General features: G+C 35.3%; 1 non-coding gene across 1 annotated transcript; it reads left to right on the forward strand.

Annotated features, from left to right (window-relative positions):
* Window positions 1-13,705: 13,705 nt before the first annotated feature.
* LOC131069529 (U2 spliceosomal RNA) lies at window positions 13,706-13,903 on the forward strand. Its single transcript, XR_009112140.2, has one exon. It is a non-coding gene; the product is annotated as a U2 spliceosomal RNA (small nuclear RNA).
* The last annotated feature ends 3,136 nt before the right edge of the window (window positions 13,904-17,039 follow it).

Raw genomic sequence — 17,039 nt, forward strand, 5'->3', positions numbered from 1 at the left:
GAACAAATCTGGGAAGGATTGGCATCTGCAGCTCAATCCTGCACTGTGGGCTTATAGAACAAGTATCAGAACACCTACTGGGGCTACACCTTTTTCTTTGTTGTATGGGTCCGAAGCAGTATTACCTATTGAAGTAGAAATACAAGTATCTAAGAGTTTCCTTGCAAGGTCTTGTTACTAATGAAGACTATAGAATATCTAGATTACAAGAGCTTGAATTGATGGATGAGCGTCGGCAAGTGGCATTCGATCATCTCAGAGTGTATCAAAAGAGAATGTCCAGAGGATATAACAAGAAAGTTCGACACCGAGAATTTCAAGTTGGTGACTTAGTTCTCAGAGAGAATCCTAAAAATCAACAGTTTCGAGATAACAAAGGGAAGTTTGAACCCAACTGGCTGGGTCCCTATATCGTTACTGCAGCTTTTGGCTCTGGTTCTTATCAACTTTAAACATTGGAAGGAGAGCAGCTCCATGAACCGATTAACACCATCCATCTGAAGAAATTCTTCACCTAAATATTCTCTGCTCCAATAGCTTTTACAACAGAAAATGTCCTGAAGAAATCCTAAAAAATCAGAAAATGTCCTGAAGAAATCCTAAAAATCAGAAAAAAGTCCTAAAGAAATCCTAAAAATCAGAAAATGTCCTGTAGAAATCCTAAAAATCAGAAAAAGTCTTGAAGAAATCCTAAAAATCAGAAAAAGTCCTGAAGAAATTTAAAAAAAAAAAAAAAAAATTCTCTGCCAAGTAGGTGAAAACCTGGTAAACAAGCGCCTCTTGTACTCAAGCACTCCATCTATCAATGCAACGTTGGCATTCGTGCTTTCCTGCATATTTGCTTTCACTTGTATATATTTCGGTCACTTTTGTGACATTTTAGTTTGCTGGAACCCTCATGGCTTGAAACTGATCATTGTCCTAGTCTTAGGGTAATCGACTGATCAATTTACATGTCCTAAGTAGTATCAACCAAGTCAACCTTACGTCAGTGAAACCTGGTTGTCCAATCCAAGTCAGTTACCTGTCTCCTGACTACTGAAGAGTTTTATCACTGAGTTAACAAGCAAAACAATCACTAAGAAGTTTGAGCTATGAATGAAAATTTTCTTTGTGTGTTGTCTTTTTATATTGGTTTTCGATTATTATCCCTCTGAGTAACTTGAGGAAGTCTATCTTGACTAAGTGGAGCAAGGATTGGGGGCATAATATCTTCTTTGTTTTCTGCTTGAAAGAATGATCCCAATGATCTAGAAACATCTAAATTAGCTGGGTGTCTATGATAAGAGGCTTCACATCAAGGTGAAATCACCTCACATACCTTGACTCTGCTTATTTGAATGCTACAGGGAGGTTCCATATCATTTCTTTGTCTGTTTTGAGGCGTCCATGCGTAATCTGTCCAAGGATATGAACGAGAAAAAAAAAGGGTCATTGCGGACAAGATAATTAATATTGCACATGAAAAGAAAGGAACTCTAATATGCCTGCTATGTTTGTAAAACGCTCAATGATGAAAATTAAGCTATTCAAATCCAGTGACTAGGTTTAGGTTACATCTCATGTTGCATCTCATTTTGCATCTTATCTTGCATTTTAGTATAATAAAAATAATCTCTTTATCCTTTGAATGAGAGTTGGAGCGTCATCATTTCTTCGCTAAGTGGTCTCTTTTCATCATTTCTCCAATCAAGTACTTATGTTTTGAGATGTTAGTTTGATACATGAGCATTTAATATAGACTCATACATTCATTATCATTCATTTGCATTCATCTTATTACATAGAAAAAAGAAGAAAAATTGCATCGCTCATTCTAGTTACTCATTTACATCATCATTTATTTGCATCCGAAAAGGAAGCAAAATAGACATTCATATTTCATTTGCATTCATTCATCCATGCTAAAAAAAAAGAGGAAATGCATACATATAGAATAAAACATATAAAACAACATCTCATAACCAATCAACACAAGTACGATGAAGTCAAATAAGATCTCGTATATATATCATGTCAAGTCTAAGGTACAAAATGATGTCAAGAGACATATACAAACTCCCATCAGAGCAAGAATCGTATAGGCTACAAAAAAATGGGTGGGTCTACAAAAAATATCCGAGCTACAAAAAGAAATCATCTAGCTCGGTCCCTCTCCCTCATCGCCTGGTGGTGGAGGAGGAGCCTGATGTCCGGAAACCTGATGAGGTGTCTGTGCTCCCTCTGATCGGGCCATATACTATGAATAGGGTTGCACTTGATGTGTAACATGAACCACAACACTATACACTGCTACATAGTAAGATGCCCTACTACTCTGAAGAAGGACCTCCTATCGTAGAGACTCTATCTCCACTCTCGACTTTGCTCTCAATGCTATGATCTGGCGATCATGCTCGGTCCTCATCTTGGCCAGCTGCCAGTCTCGCTCCGCTAGCTGAGTCTGAGCCACTGGCAACTATGACTGCAGCTTTGCAAGACATGCCCTCATCGATTGTCCAACGTCTGTCCCCTGCTCTCTCGCAGGCTCTCCACCCCCATCTCCAGCTCCAGCTCCAGCTCCACCCTGCTCCTCTCTCTACTGCCGAACCTATCTAGGAGCTACTTGCTCCTCCTCTGTCCCACCCACTCGCCCTAGGGATCCACCCTCACCCCTCTTCTGTCCTCCCTCAGCTAGCACCCTACTACTGCTAGCACCTGGATCACCACTACCTCGTCGCGGAGCCTCAGCTCTTTGTGCCTGACCCTGCCTTTGGCCCTGTCCCTGAGTTGGTGCGGGGGCATCCTCCTCAACATCCTCAATATGAGGAGCCTGTTCACCTGGATCTGTAAAATGTGGGAACGGATGCTGCTGAAAATGATCTCTGTATTGGGGCAATACCCCTGCATCCGCTACATCATCTAGGTAATCCCACCTTAGACAGTGTAACCCCATCAACTCCTGCATCGCCAACGCGTATGGTAACTGCGGAGACCATCCTGTCTCTCCTCATCCGCATATCGAGCGTACGCTTTATACTCCTACGAGATCCCCTGAGGTCGTCCATACTGCCTCATCACTCACGAAACAACAAATCGCTCCACAACAATCTGTGATCTCCCAATCAATGGGCATGTAACAAACAAGTCCCTGCGAACTAGCCGTCAGTCATCCCACGACTCCAACCCTTTGTATGGTCTCCATACGACGGCTATCAGGTCATCGAGCTGCCATCTCCAAAAGTCTGTCTTGCCCAGATGGGGTTGTGTAATATATCCGACATACCTATAAATGATCGGCTGCCCAAGCTCTCTGCTGTCTGCTACTATGGGCTGACACACAGGAAGGTGCTCCCAAGCCCACACCTGCAAAATGTATACCCCCGCGGCCATGCTCCACCCATCTCTATATACAATCTCATGCATCTTCCGATACATGTGGGCCAACAAACAAGAGCCCCAGCCAAGTCTCTGAGGGGTCTTTATCAACCTCTCTAGCATCCAGCCCCATCTGCTCTGGAAGCCCTGCTGCCCCTTGTCTGGCATCAAAAAGCACCCGATGAACCCTGCTAGAACACATGCCAGGAGATACTCCTCACTATATCTGCTCATAAGAATGTCCCAACTCATGGAACACATAATCCACCTTATCCCCAGCAAAAGGGATACGAAGGATCCTATACACATCCTCGGGAGTCATAGTCAACTCCCCAACTGACAAATGAAATGTATTATACTCTGAATGAAATCACTCTACCAATGCCATGAGCATCTTGTGGTTCACACAGATATCAGATAATCCCAATAGATGAGTCAAGCCACACAAATCAACATGAGCTTGCTCAACCTCAGATAAATGTCACACCAATGCCATGGTAGGAGGATACACACATGTGAATAACATAGGAGGTAATCAAACTTGCAAACAACAAAACCCCACAATGAAGCATCAGAAAAACATTCCAAATAAGCCTACAAGAGAAGCAAAACATCACGCAGATCCAACTAAATCAAACACAAAATAAAAAATTCATGTTTACACCTTCAAAAATGCTCACTGTCTTTCATACAACAAAACACAGAAAAACAACATTTCGTACGAGTCAAGAATAAGTGTAGTACGACAAAACAACCCCAAATGACAAACTTTTAGACTTCGCACAACAAGGGTCTTTTCACAGACTTCTCGTACGAGACATGGGTGGCCCTAGAACGACAAAACTAATGGGCTAAAATGACAAAAGAATTTTTACCAGTTTCTCGTACGAGTCAGGATCCTATCTCACACGATAAACTGGGATACCCGACCCAAAACACGTGAAAAACTTGAAAAATGCATAAAAAAATTCAAAATTGGAAACACAAACAGGCTTAAGATCGATCACTTACCACTGGCTCATAGTTTTGAGGTTGATTATGTCTTCTCTGGTGCTCGAATCAATGCTGACGAGTAGGGACCACCATTTTCTCCGCAAAAGGCTTTTTTTGAATTTTCAAACTTGGAGGGTTAAAATGAATTGAAAATGGCACTTTTGTCCCATATATAGCCAAAAACCTAATTTTTCAACTTGCTCCAATGGACACGAAAATTGTACCCTTAGCTAATTTGATCGTTTTGATTCCATTTTCAGGATCAAAATCGAAATTAGAGATCATTCTGCTAGTCAATTTCAGAATTTGGACCACTTAGCGCGCTTTTCATCAGCTGCTCATTCTTTCTTCTAAATTGTGCTCAATTTCTCATTAATCAATGCTGAATCTGAATTTAATTTCTGCAAATCAACTTTGCACTCAATTTCTCACTAGATTTTTAAAACTTCCTCTGATTCAATTTGTGCTCAAACAACTTATTATCGCTAAAAATTGCCTATCGTCATGTACCCTCGTTTTCTTTCGATTTCACTCCCGAGGGGGCATACTTGTGACCTTATGACCTCACATTCTTCAATGTTGAGAAAAATTTCAAATCTTCATCAAAAGTTGAGCAAAATCTTTTTCAACTAAAGAAAATCAAATAAGACCTCATCGCTAGGGGCATCTCAACTTCATCGCTTTATATCAAGTTGAGATTTCTGAATCGAATCAATATCTAGGGGCATATCAGTTTCATCACTTCATATCAAGCTAATATTTGTCTTTTATCTGAATCAATCTCTTAACGTTAAGGAGTTTCTTTGATCACGCTAAATCTAAGCAGGTGTTCAGTATTTGTTTCTTGATCAAGCTGAACATTTTATCTTTATCGTATCTTGATCAATCAAGTTCAAGATCGATTTTTTTACTATCACTCGCTATGTCTAGATCAATACGATCCGCTTCTTGATCAATCAAGTTCAAGTTCAATATCTTTTGTTTTCTATCGTTCCTAGTTCAATCAAGTTTGGGATCGGTATCGCTTTAATCAGACTTCATTCATCTTTGTCATTTCGAATCAAGCTTAACACCTCGCTTTTCATCTAGTTCGTGATCAATCAAGTTCAAAACTAGCGTATCCTAGACATCAAATTTTTTTCTTTGAACCAACGTGCTGCTCGCACATTAATTCAAAGAGGGGCAAATGTAATACCCTAAAAATGGTCATCTAAACCATGAGCCCCTAATCTCGACAACATCGCCAAGGTCCTAACCAAAGGCAATTAAATCAATCTTGAGCACACAATTTATTCTTTAAACATCAAATGTCACATGGCAAATTAATCAACCAATATTAATTAAATATTTATTTAATTAATTGATTCTTCCAAGTAAATCATTTTTAAACAATTATCTTATATATTTTATTAAATATCCTAGCATATTTAATTCAATAAATCAATTTGCCATCAAATCAAGAAAGAGGAATTAATTTAATTTAATAAATCAATTGAGCACAAATCCTAAAAAAAGGAGATAAATCAGAAAAAGGAATTAATTGACCAAGAAAGAATTAAAAATTTGAGAAAAGAAATCAATTGGAAACAATCTTGAAAAACAAATTAAAAATGATAAATAATCTAAGAGAAAGCAGTTAAAACAATTAAATATTCAAATTGAATGAAATAGAGAATAAATTAGTTTTTCCTGATTTAATCTTATTTTTAGTTCAATTTCCTTTAAAACTGAGAAAAACATCCAATCACATCAATTCACCTAGATTGTGCTTCCTCTTGGAAAATCTTGACTGCTCGTCATCTTTTGATCTCAGTCGTTGGTTTCTTTCTGAATTTTCTATAAATTCAGGCTCTCATCTCTCATTCAAAAATCCTAGAGAATGTATTGTTATTATGCTAGTTTTGCTCTAGGTTCATTGCATATTAGTTATTTCATATATTTCATATTTATTATTTCATATTGATTGAATCATTTAGCTTAATATTGCAAAAGTCTTGTTAGATTAATATTGCATCCATCTAGCATTCATCATGTTCATATAGATAAAATCCTTCATCTTGATGTTGTCTAGTCACTGGTATTGCTAAATAATCTGAGAGCAATCTTATACTCGCATCTTTTAGAAGGCAATGGGTCGATTTGTTATGGTTTACTATTCATTGATTATATTTGACTAACCATGCATGTAATGACTTAATTGAAGTGTTGTGCTTACAGATACAGGTCCACTTTTCACACACACGGTGGGCACAACGAAATTTCAAAATCATATGTTAATATTGACAAAACATCACACATAGACGGTCTCTTGGTAGGAGAGGTTTGAGTGCAAAGAAGAGAAATGTATATGACTCTTAATATCTGGCTTTGTTCATTTTCAGCTCTAACTTTAGTTTTGGATCAGCAATGCTCAAGCTCTCATTTCTTTCATATGAATTCCAAGCATGCAACAATCAAAAGTAGATTTTTTCTAAATTGCCCGGGTAAACCTATAGGAGGATCATTGGCAAGTCAAAATTAAATACATAAATTTCAATTTGCAGATTTCACTTTAAGAGGTGTCTGAAATTGAGTTTCCAAGATCTAAAAGTATGTAAACAAAACTACTTTCTTGGGAGACAGGCTCAACAGTTTGTAATCAAATTCTGTGTATCCTTTGTAATCAAGGAGAAATTCAAGAATAAAATGTGCAATTTTGAGTTGTGTCAATTAAGTTAATTTATATTGAAACATAATTTATTAAAAAGTATTTATTATCTTTCATGATCTAGTTGGCTCTAATTGCTATAATCTACCATAGCTTCTAGAAGGGCATAATCAATTCACAGAGTTTCTCTTACAATGATACCTTCTTCGCTTACAATGTTTTCATATAAACTATTTTATTATAGAGTTGATTAGTTCTTTCATGTTTTATTATATGTTTTTTTTTTCTTAATTTGGAGGTGTCCCCATGACCCAACATGGTCAGACTTGTGGGCAAGTTGAGGTGAGATTAGTCTTTGAGGATGACGATAGTCATCCATAAGACAATGCCATTAGGTGAACTGAGGTGGAGTTGAATTGGGGACGTCATGGACCTAGATTGGATGCCTTTATCCTACTCCACCACCCCTTGGGGCTGCTTTTGATATGTAGTTTTTTAATAATATATTAAATTGTAATATATATTTTTTTTAATTGGAAGGTTTGATATTAGATAATATTCAATCAATTAAACAACTTTCATTTGGCATGACTCAAATGATACAGCAGAAAAATTACAATGAAAATGTAATTAGACATCTGGAGTTACCTGAAGTACTCAATTGAGCACTCAAATATTGTATATATTATTAAATTACATTATCTGGTAGCTTCTTTCTTGAATAAAGTTCTCTCCTAAATACCTAAATAGGATATTGTAGCCCAACGGTTCAACATATTTGTGTGTTAAAAATTTTAAATTGGAGAAGAATATATCGACAAGATTTATTAACAACAAATAAAAGAAAATAAGAGAGAAAATGAGAGCAATGTAAAATATTTTATTCAAATATATAACTCACATATTCAGTGTGATAAAACTGGAATGTAGTGAACTTTTAAAACATCCTGAAGTGGATTTTTTTGTTGCCTGCAAATCTTGTAAGCACAACAAAGTCATAGGTGTTTCATATAGATTGACGCACTACATATGCCAGACAAATTTGTTTAAATAAGAAAGCTTATAATTTTTTCAAAGGAAAATGAATTTGAAGCTAAGAGAATACCTTTTTGAGACAAACAATTTGATGAAAAAGTGGATGAGCGTGTCCTAGAAGGAAATGGAAGAATAACAAGATGGAATCTATATGCAGGGGAATTAAAACATGAGGCAGTGGTAGATAGTTATGTGAAATCTCTTTAAAGTCTATTTAACTTTGCATGTCAAATGATTTTAAATATAGAAATAGTGTGATGTTACAGACAATAAGAACTTGCATTGATGAGGAAATTTTGTTTTACAATTATAGTTGTAGAGGCCTAGAGAATGGGAGACTTCAAAAATTGCATATCATCATGTAATGCCCATCAACTTGATGAAGGGTTGAACAATGTCAATGCAAGCGAAAAAACAAAGTGTAGAGTGGGGAATAGGAATAGTGCAGAATTAAGGAAATGCTCAAGGAAAACAACAATTAAATCTATTTGTAATGGATAGATAAAACACCTAAGTAGAGCAACGGTGAAGCATACCATTGTCAACAATTTGATATATCGAAGGAAATGACAACAATATGATCGAACGCTGCAAAAAAGTGTATGTAATGAGCAAAGATTAAAATGATAGAGACTTTTGAAATATAATGATGCTTAAAAAGGTGTAAGCAATAGAGTTGAAAAGAAGAGACTTTATTGTAAAACTATTGTGTCGAGGCAGGTGGTCGGTGAAGATTGGATATGAGAGAAATGCAAAGCACCTATTCCATGTATTTCAGTCACATAAAAGAAAACAGTATGTCTGTGAGATTAGTAATGTTGGGTATAGCAACACAGAGGACGCCAAAAAAAAAGTGGATGTAGATGTTAGAGTTGAAGATGCAAGTTAACATATTTAAAAATAGAATATTAGAAAATGAAATGCACAGAATGATAATCCAAGTAAACTGAGTAAAAGGCAAATATTAAAATAATTGGCATTAAAATGGAATTATATGTTCAAACTTTGTATGTTTGATAGGTATATATACCTACATTGTGCAGCAGGAAACTGCATTGAACAAGTAATTGATAGTGAGTGAAGTGGATGGGCAATGTGTTGCAGTTGTCTTACAAAGAGGTAAGTTAGATTAAAGTGAGATAAAGTAGTTTTGGAGCATAAAAAATCATCAACACAGTATATTTGAAGCAATAAAAGTAAAATATCATACCTGCAATAGTTGTACATGTTGGAGCAGTGAATAATTGATGTTGTAAAAAGATATTGGCAAGGGTTTTGTGAAAAAATCCAGGCAAAGTAAAGATTTTTTGCATATTTCTCCCTATTTTTTGTACTGGGTATCAACGTATATAGAGAAACCGAAAATAAATTTTGAAGACAACATTGAATATGCCTTGAAAGAAATAAATGGTCACATAAAAAGAAGAGAATGTACCTGGCTAGAGACCGGAGCAAACATGAGTACACAGTGCAAACCTTGTAACCTTGTTCTAGTTGTAGCATAACCTTCTCGCAACAACAGTTGTGCTGAAAAAAACCTTTGGTTGCAGAAAAACATTGTCAAATGTTAGCCTATTCACATTTAAATTTTCTATTATGGCAAAGATGGGAAGCACCAGACACAAATTTTAATTTTATTAAGAGTACTAACATATGGTATTAAAGCTATTATCATTGTATACCAACACATCATAAGTTGTGTGCCAAAGAATGCGTTGCAATCACTGTAGATTGTGTAGATAGGAACACTTGTGTGTAGTGTTGAATGCAACATGGAGGATGTCTTAGAATGAATGCGAACTAAAATGAACAGTGAGGTCAAATGAATTAGTACCAGGGATGATAAAAATACAGATGTTTTGAAGAGATAAGACCATATAAAACTATAATTACCTTGTTGAAAGTAGAGGAATGTAACAAAGGTTGTTTTGGAGTAGAAGATTTTAAATTGAATAGATATTTGTTTGGCTAGAGAGCAGCTGCAAATGAGTTTCTTCTTTCTTTCTAATGGTTGTATAAGCATTATTTTTCAGTTTGGAATACCTTTCAAAAGAGAATGGTGGTTCAATCCGTATCCCATCAATTGACTTCCCTCTTGAAATAGCTGTGAATGTGAGTCCTTGCTTTTCAGTATTACCTATGTCTATTGTAGCTCTGTCTAATGTAAGTCCTTGAGATTTGTGAATAGTGATGGCCCAAGACATTGTCAAAGGGACTTGTGTACGCTTGCCTCGTGTTATTGGCAAAATGGGTATGTCTTTTGGATGTGCTATATCCCATGGAGGTCCATTATAATCTTTGAATTGTACGACTACATATTTTGGCAAGTCTGGGGTCCATTATAATGCGTGTGTGCATATCTATGTATACAATATACACATATACATATAAATACAATAATATGTATATATATGTATAATTATATATACATTATGTACATAAATACATAAACATAAACACATATTCTGATTGCTTCTGTGTTTCATAATATTTCAGCTAACCAGTTTTAGTTTCTGAACAATTTCAACTATAAAAGAACTGCCAATTTTTTTGTCATAATCTAAGGTTTAGTTTATAGCTATCAGAACATTTTTGGTTTTAAAACTATGCCTTCTTAAAGTGTCTATAATTAAGTTTGAACAAGATTGAAATACTGATCACATTAAATTTAATAATTTTGGTGGATCGGACCCAGTGTTCCTTATTTGTAATAAAAAATGAAGTACAATATTTCTTCATGAGGAATATTGGTGAGATTGTTCAATGTAGATCTACTCTATGAGCATTGGGAGGTTAATGATATGATGAAGGACATCTATTGTTAATGAAATTTTTGATACCTGCCAAGTTAATTAATTGGATTGTAAAAAGTAATCGATCCTGTCTCGAACTATAAATATATAATTCATTTTAATGAATAAATATTTATGATTCAATTGCTCTGATTTATTTATTTAGGTGGACAATAAGCAATTGGGCATTTTTGAGTGAGCCTCTACTATTAGAAATGTAGGGACTTGCACATAAATATACAGCTCAAAATCATTCTGATATGATTGGGGGGCAAAAACAAGGCTTTCCCATAGATGTAATAGTGGTCAAGATACATATTGTGGAGTGCATTGTAAGATTAGTTGTACCCTTTGAAAAATAACTTAATCCTTTTAACATCTTCAGGATTTTGGCTTCTACTAAAAATGTTTTAGATTGCATTTCTAATGATGAGGGATAAATGGGATTTATATTTTTTTCAAAAAACTCTTTAAAGTTATTTGGTTATGATTAGACAAGTAAATCATTCACCTTACAACAATGTGCTAAAGAGGAAATTAGACTGCACGCTAGTCTACTTGATATCCATTTAGAAGGTCACTGGTTCATTTGTGCTCTCATACCAAAAATCAAGTCCAGTACATAATGCACCATTTAGGGAGCACAAAGCTTGGAAAATATCATGCCATGTAGATACATGATTGAGAAGATTCAAGAAAACATTCATCTAACATCCAATATTCCCAAAATATTTTGGACATATAGTCCACTAATCCAAAGACTCGGAAAGAATATTCGGGACAAAATTAAAATAAGAACTTCCTGAAACCAACGTATAAGCTTAGGAATTCTTGAACATCTTTCTCGTTTAGGCTGATCCAAAATCAAATGAAGTAAGATGAGAAAGGAAACTAAGAACGGTACCACTAATATTCTAATAGCATTAATAAATCGCCTAAATAATTCACCTTCTGTGGAAAGCTGCAAATTCCCTATGTTGCACCAAGAATATTTGGTACATTGTAGCACATTACTTTAGAAAGTCGGGCCAACAAAAGAAAAGATTTTCTCTACTCTAGTATTATTGAAGTTGAGGTTGTATAAGAGTTTGAGAGATGTTATTCACCTATTATTAGGTTTTTAGAAATAGTGATCAGATATTAGAAGTTAGGGGCTGTTAGGTCTTTAATGTTTTTATAGATAACCACCAAACTATTTTTCTCTTACTATGAGGTCTATAAATAGGGTAGTGAAAGAGGTTATATCCCTAGCCCATATTCAAGCTATTATTTTCATAATGTGTTTGGATTATGGACCGACTGACATGGAATGCGGACAAGTCTCAAAACACAAATTTTGAATCTAACCAAGGAAGTACATTGGAGAGTTTTGATACTTTTGTAGAAAACCAGTTTGACCCACAAGATGGGCCATTAAGAGCCCATTTATTGCAAATGTTTTACTTTCATATTCTTTTCTTTACATATGAAACAATTAAATTGTACAAAATTTAATTTACCATATTTTTGTATTAATATTTCCTCAACAATAGATGCAAGTAAATTTTATAGACCATATTTAATTATGATTGAGGCCTTATTGAATATGGTTTATAAACTTTACTTAAATCTACCATTAAAGAAATATTAATACAAAAATAATTTTAAAAACAACATTTGTTGGTTGTTTGTAAAGAATTTCCAACCAGAGATAGTTCAAAGAGATTTATAGGCAGATTGACAATATTACTCCAGGGAATTTCTACCGTAGGGATCTCTTACCATCTCTGAACAATGTGCAGGTGTGCTTCTTTTACCATTTCTTGGGAGTCTTTCACCATATGAAACAATTTGATTTAGGAGAGACAATATGGTTTCATCTTGACTGTAATGGAATACATTGCTGATGTATGAGGGGCCATGAGGATGCCAACACAGAAAGGAGAAAGCAACCAGAGGTAGCTAGGGTTTTACTTTTATTGCTTCACACACCATCGACCACAGGGTAACCCCACTCTTAAGTACAAATGGACCCAAGATCAGAATGTAGATAAATTCAAAAAATAAAACACTTTCGATGCGGCTACATGAAAGCCTTAGCAAGTTATTGTAAGAGGAAATCTAAAGCACTATATTATTGTGACCCCAAAACCCAAACCTAAAACAAACCCTAACAAAAGAAAAACAACACGCTAACTTCTCATTATCTTGGGTAACCCGAGGATAATTAAAGAGACAAAGTATTTCCAGGCTGATACATAATTACTTGAAGGTGTGTGCCCAATAGATCTCTCACAATACAAATGCCATGGAAATGTAAGGACGCCGATAAAATCTTTAAATAAAAATACTTGAAAACTTCAATGAGTTCAAATTGTAGATATTGTTATGCTCGCTGCTGAGCTAAACCTTGGCAGAGCTGTTGTCGTTCTGCTTGACGACGAAACGATTGTTTCTCTTCACGATCTTCTCCTTGCAAAGAAAACCCTAGCCCAAATTTTCGCTACCACATAATCTTCTAGCAACAATAGCTCAAAAAACAATCACTTGCAAAATACGATTCCCAAATCTGAACCCATACAACTTGCATTTCGTATTTTAAATTTGCTATTATCTCAAACATTGAAAGTACCAAACGCCAACGTTATGCTATTAAAGCACATTAACTATCCTCTACCTCCACCGTATGCCATTAAGGCAAGTTGCAACTTTCCGACAAGCGAGTTTTTTTTTCCTGATGGCTGATGGCTGACACTTTCCCGGCAAACAAAATCCCATACTAAAAACCTATCGGCTTAATTAAACAGTCGTCTTTCGAGATATATTTATCTCACATGTAGCAGGGAAAGTGGATGGAGAAAAAAGGCTACTATAAATAACGAGGGAAGAAACAACTAAAAGCATACCTTTCTCGGCCTTTTGGCTAAGATCAAGTGAAGTATCTGTTCTTATCAGTTTAATATCTGGTACGTGGTTCAGTGAGCCACACGATATTAAATTAGTTTCTTCAGGGGAAACTCTCAAACGGTAGCTTGCTGCCAGAGTCGTCTTCGAGCGTTGCTTCTGTATTGCACTACAGCACAAGCCTGGCGCACCCCACACCTCCAAATCAAATCATAAATTAGAATAATTTTCAGTTTTTCCTCTCAAACGGTAGCTTGCTGCCAGAGTCTTCAAGCGTTGCTTCTGTATTGCACTACAGCACAAGCCTGGCGCACCCCACACCTCCAAATCAAATCATAAATTAGAATAATTTTCACTTTTTCCTTGAGATTGATTGTGTCTTTGTTTCTGTTTTTGAAGGCTGAGATTGTATTTTGAATTAGTTAAATTTAATTTAGTGATATCTCAAATTCTAACGAGGCATTTGGCTGTTGTAATGTAGCTCAAAAGAAGCTGTATGTAGATCAACTTCAAACCTTTCATGTTGTCGATTTCTTCTGATAGGGCAAAGCTACTGAAAAGGCAAGCCAACGCATGCTTGGGGACAATTGCGTGAAAAGAAACTCTATTGTTTGCATCGAAGTCTCTTGCAAAAAATGTGGATGAGACGCCAAAACCCTAAGCCGTATTATTTAAGTTGTGAGAATCAACTTCGTAAGTTCATCTGTGAATTTGTAAAATAGTCTCCTTTCAGAAAACGTGTCCGTGAAGGTTCAAATTCACAACTAATTTTGACAAGAGAAAAGGGATTTCAGAAAGCAGTAGACTTGCTACGTTAATTCTGAGTTCTGTGTTGAATATCTCATAATTTAGTAGTTTGTTCTTTAATATCTCAAAATTTAGCAGTACTTGTTATTAAATTCTCAATATTTAGCTGTACTTTTCTTGAATTTTTCAAAATTTAGCAGTTTGATATCGAATTTCTCAAAATTTAGCACTTTGTTCTTGAATTTTTCAAAATTTAGGAGTACTTGTTCTCGAGTTTCTCAAAATTTAGCAGTTTGTTTTTGAAAATCTCAAAAATTTAGCAGCACAAGTTCTGACGTAAGTATAAGGTACAGATGATTCTCTAAAAGAAAAATGGATAGTCATGCTAGAAGAATATTAGCAATTCCTATTTTATCTTGCGGATCATTTTTGGATATGGAACTTATAAGATGTTGTAAAAACTGGAATGTGATGTTTACACGAGTGCACTACTATACTTGAGGACATATCCTTAGTTTCCAGCATCGCTTCAAGAAATCAGTTGTGGCATGAAATACAGCCATATTAACTTCAATCCGTCAAAGGAAATGTTCAATGATAATATAGTATATGTTTTTTTCTCATTCACTTCAACTTAAATGATATGTGTTATGGGAAAACAACATAGAGAAAATTTTAACTATCAAAACCATGGGAGAGCCTTCAACAAGTCGGAATTAGTTCTTCAATTCCATTCTAATATTTATGGATTGATAATTTTCAAATGATTTATTTTTTTTCTTTTTGAAAAAAAGTTTGAAATATAAAATGTGATCAGATGATGTAGAAAGGTTCTAATTTTTAATATTTTTTTCAATTTTTAAAAGGGTATCAAGAAACAACTTGTTAATTTCATTCATATTAGGGGAAGCGAGTGTACCACTATTGGACATAGCTAGTTTTTTTTTGTTCTCTCCGTATGCGACTTAACTGCTTAAAGCTATTGTTTTGGCTTGTGGGTATCCATGACGCATTCTGTGGATTTGATTATGCGTCAAAAGGTCAAAAAATGGTCATGTCGCCCGAAACATGACCCTTGTGATCCCAATAGTGGTTCACTAGGCATCCCCAAAAAATTAAAAAATATCCAATTGCAAAATGAAATAACACCTAATTCTAAGTGTATGTGCATGGGCTCGCTAGACATGTTAACATTAAAGTTAGGAGTGCGGGGTGACGATATATCTAGTCCCATTTAATTCCTGCCCTCACTCGCATACATGTGTATGTGGTCATTCATAAGCGAGAGTCATTGAACCCTAAAAACATCTTGCAGCTCCAGTTTTCACGCTCATTCGCAACCTCCTCTTTGCCCTTCTCCGTCCACGAGCAGGACTCCAGGTAGCATCCGAAATCAGGCCTCCAGGTAGCATCTGCCACTCTATTCATCTTGCATGTTTGTATGTTCAATGATTTCAGTTTGAGAATAATGTGACAGTTTTTTTCTATGGCGTCGTAATGATCTCAGTTTGAGAATAATGTGAAATAATTACTGTATTCTCCCATGGGTTTGATTTTACTTTGAAATAATTACTGTATGTCGTGTCGCTTTGATTTTATTGTGAAATAATTACTATATGCCCTCATGGGTTTGATTTTACTGTGAAAAAATTATTCCATGCCCTCATGGATTCGATTTTATTGTGAAAAAATTATTGTATGCCCTTGTGCGTTCGATTTTACTGTGAAATAATTAGTGTATGCTCTCATGGGTTCGATTTTGCTCCCTCGTGTGTTTGATTTTACTATGAAATAATTATTGTATGCCCTCGTGTGTTCAATTTTACTGTGAAATAATTAGTGTATGCCCTCGTGGGTTCGATTTTACTGTGAAAAAATTATTGTATGCCCTCGTGGGTTCGATTTTACTGTGAAATAATTACTCTATACCCTCATGGGTTCGATTTTACTATCAAATAATTATTGAATGCTCTCTTCGCTTTGATTTTACTATGAAATAATTGTTATATGCCTCCTAGGTTCGATTTTATTGTTAAATAGTTACTGTATGCCCTCATGGTTCAATTTTAGTGGGAAATAATTACTATATACCCTCATGGTTTCGATTTTTTAGTCAAATAATTACTGTATGCCTTTGTGTGTTTTTTTACTGTTCAATAATTACTCTATGCCCTCATGGGTTCGATTTTAGTGTCAACTAATTACTATATGCCCTCGTCGCTTTGATTCTATTGTGAAAAAATTATTGTATGTCATTGTGGGCTTCATTATACTGTCAAAAAAAAATCTATATACCATGGAGTGTTTCATTGAAAAAATATCTTTCATTTCCATATTCTTTTGATTTCATAATAATATCTGTATACACATGTATACATATGTATATACATGTATACCTTTGTATACATCTGTATACACATGTATAACTCTGTGAAATAAATATTGTCTGTCCTCATGGGTTTGATTTTACTATATGCCTCTAGGTAGCATCCGCCACTCTATTCTTCCGACATGTTTGTATGTTCAATGATTTCAGTTTGAGAATAATGTCAAATATTTGTTCAATGACATCGAGGGTTTAATTG

This window comes from Cryptomeria japonica, chromosome 3, assembly GCF_030272615.1.
Source record: "Cryptomeria japonica chromosome 3, Sugi_1.0, whole genome shotgun sequence".
In the NCBI taxonomy this organism is placed as follows: Eukaryota; Viridiplantae; Streptophyta; class Pinopsida; order Cupressales; family Cupressaceae; genus Cryptomeria; species Cryptomeria japonica.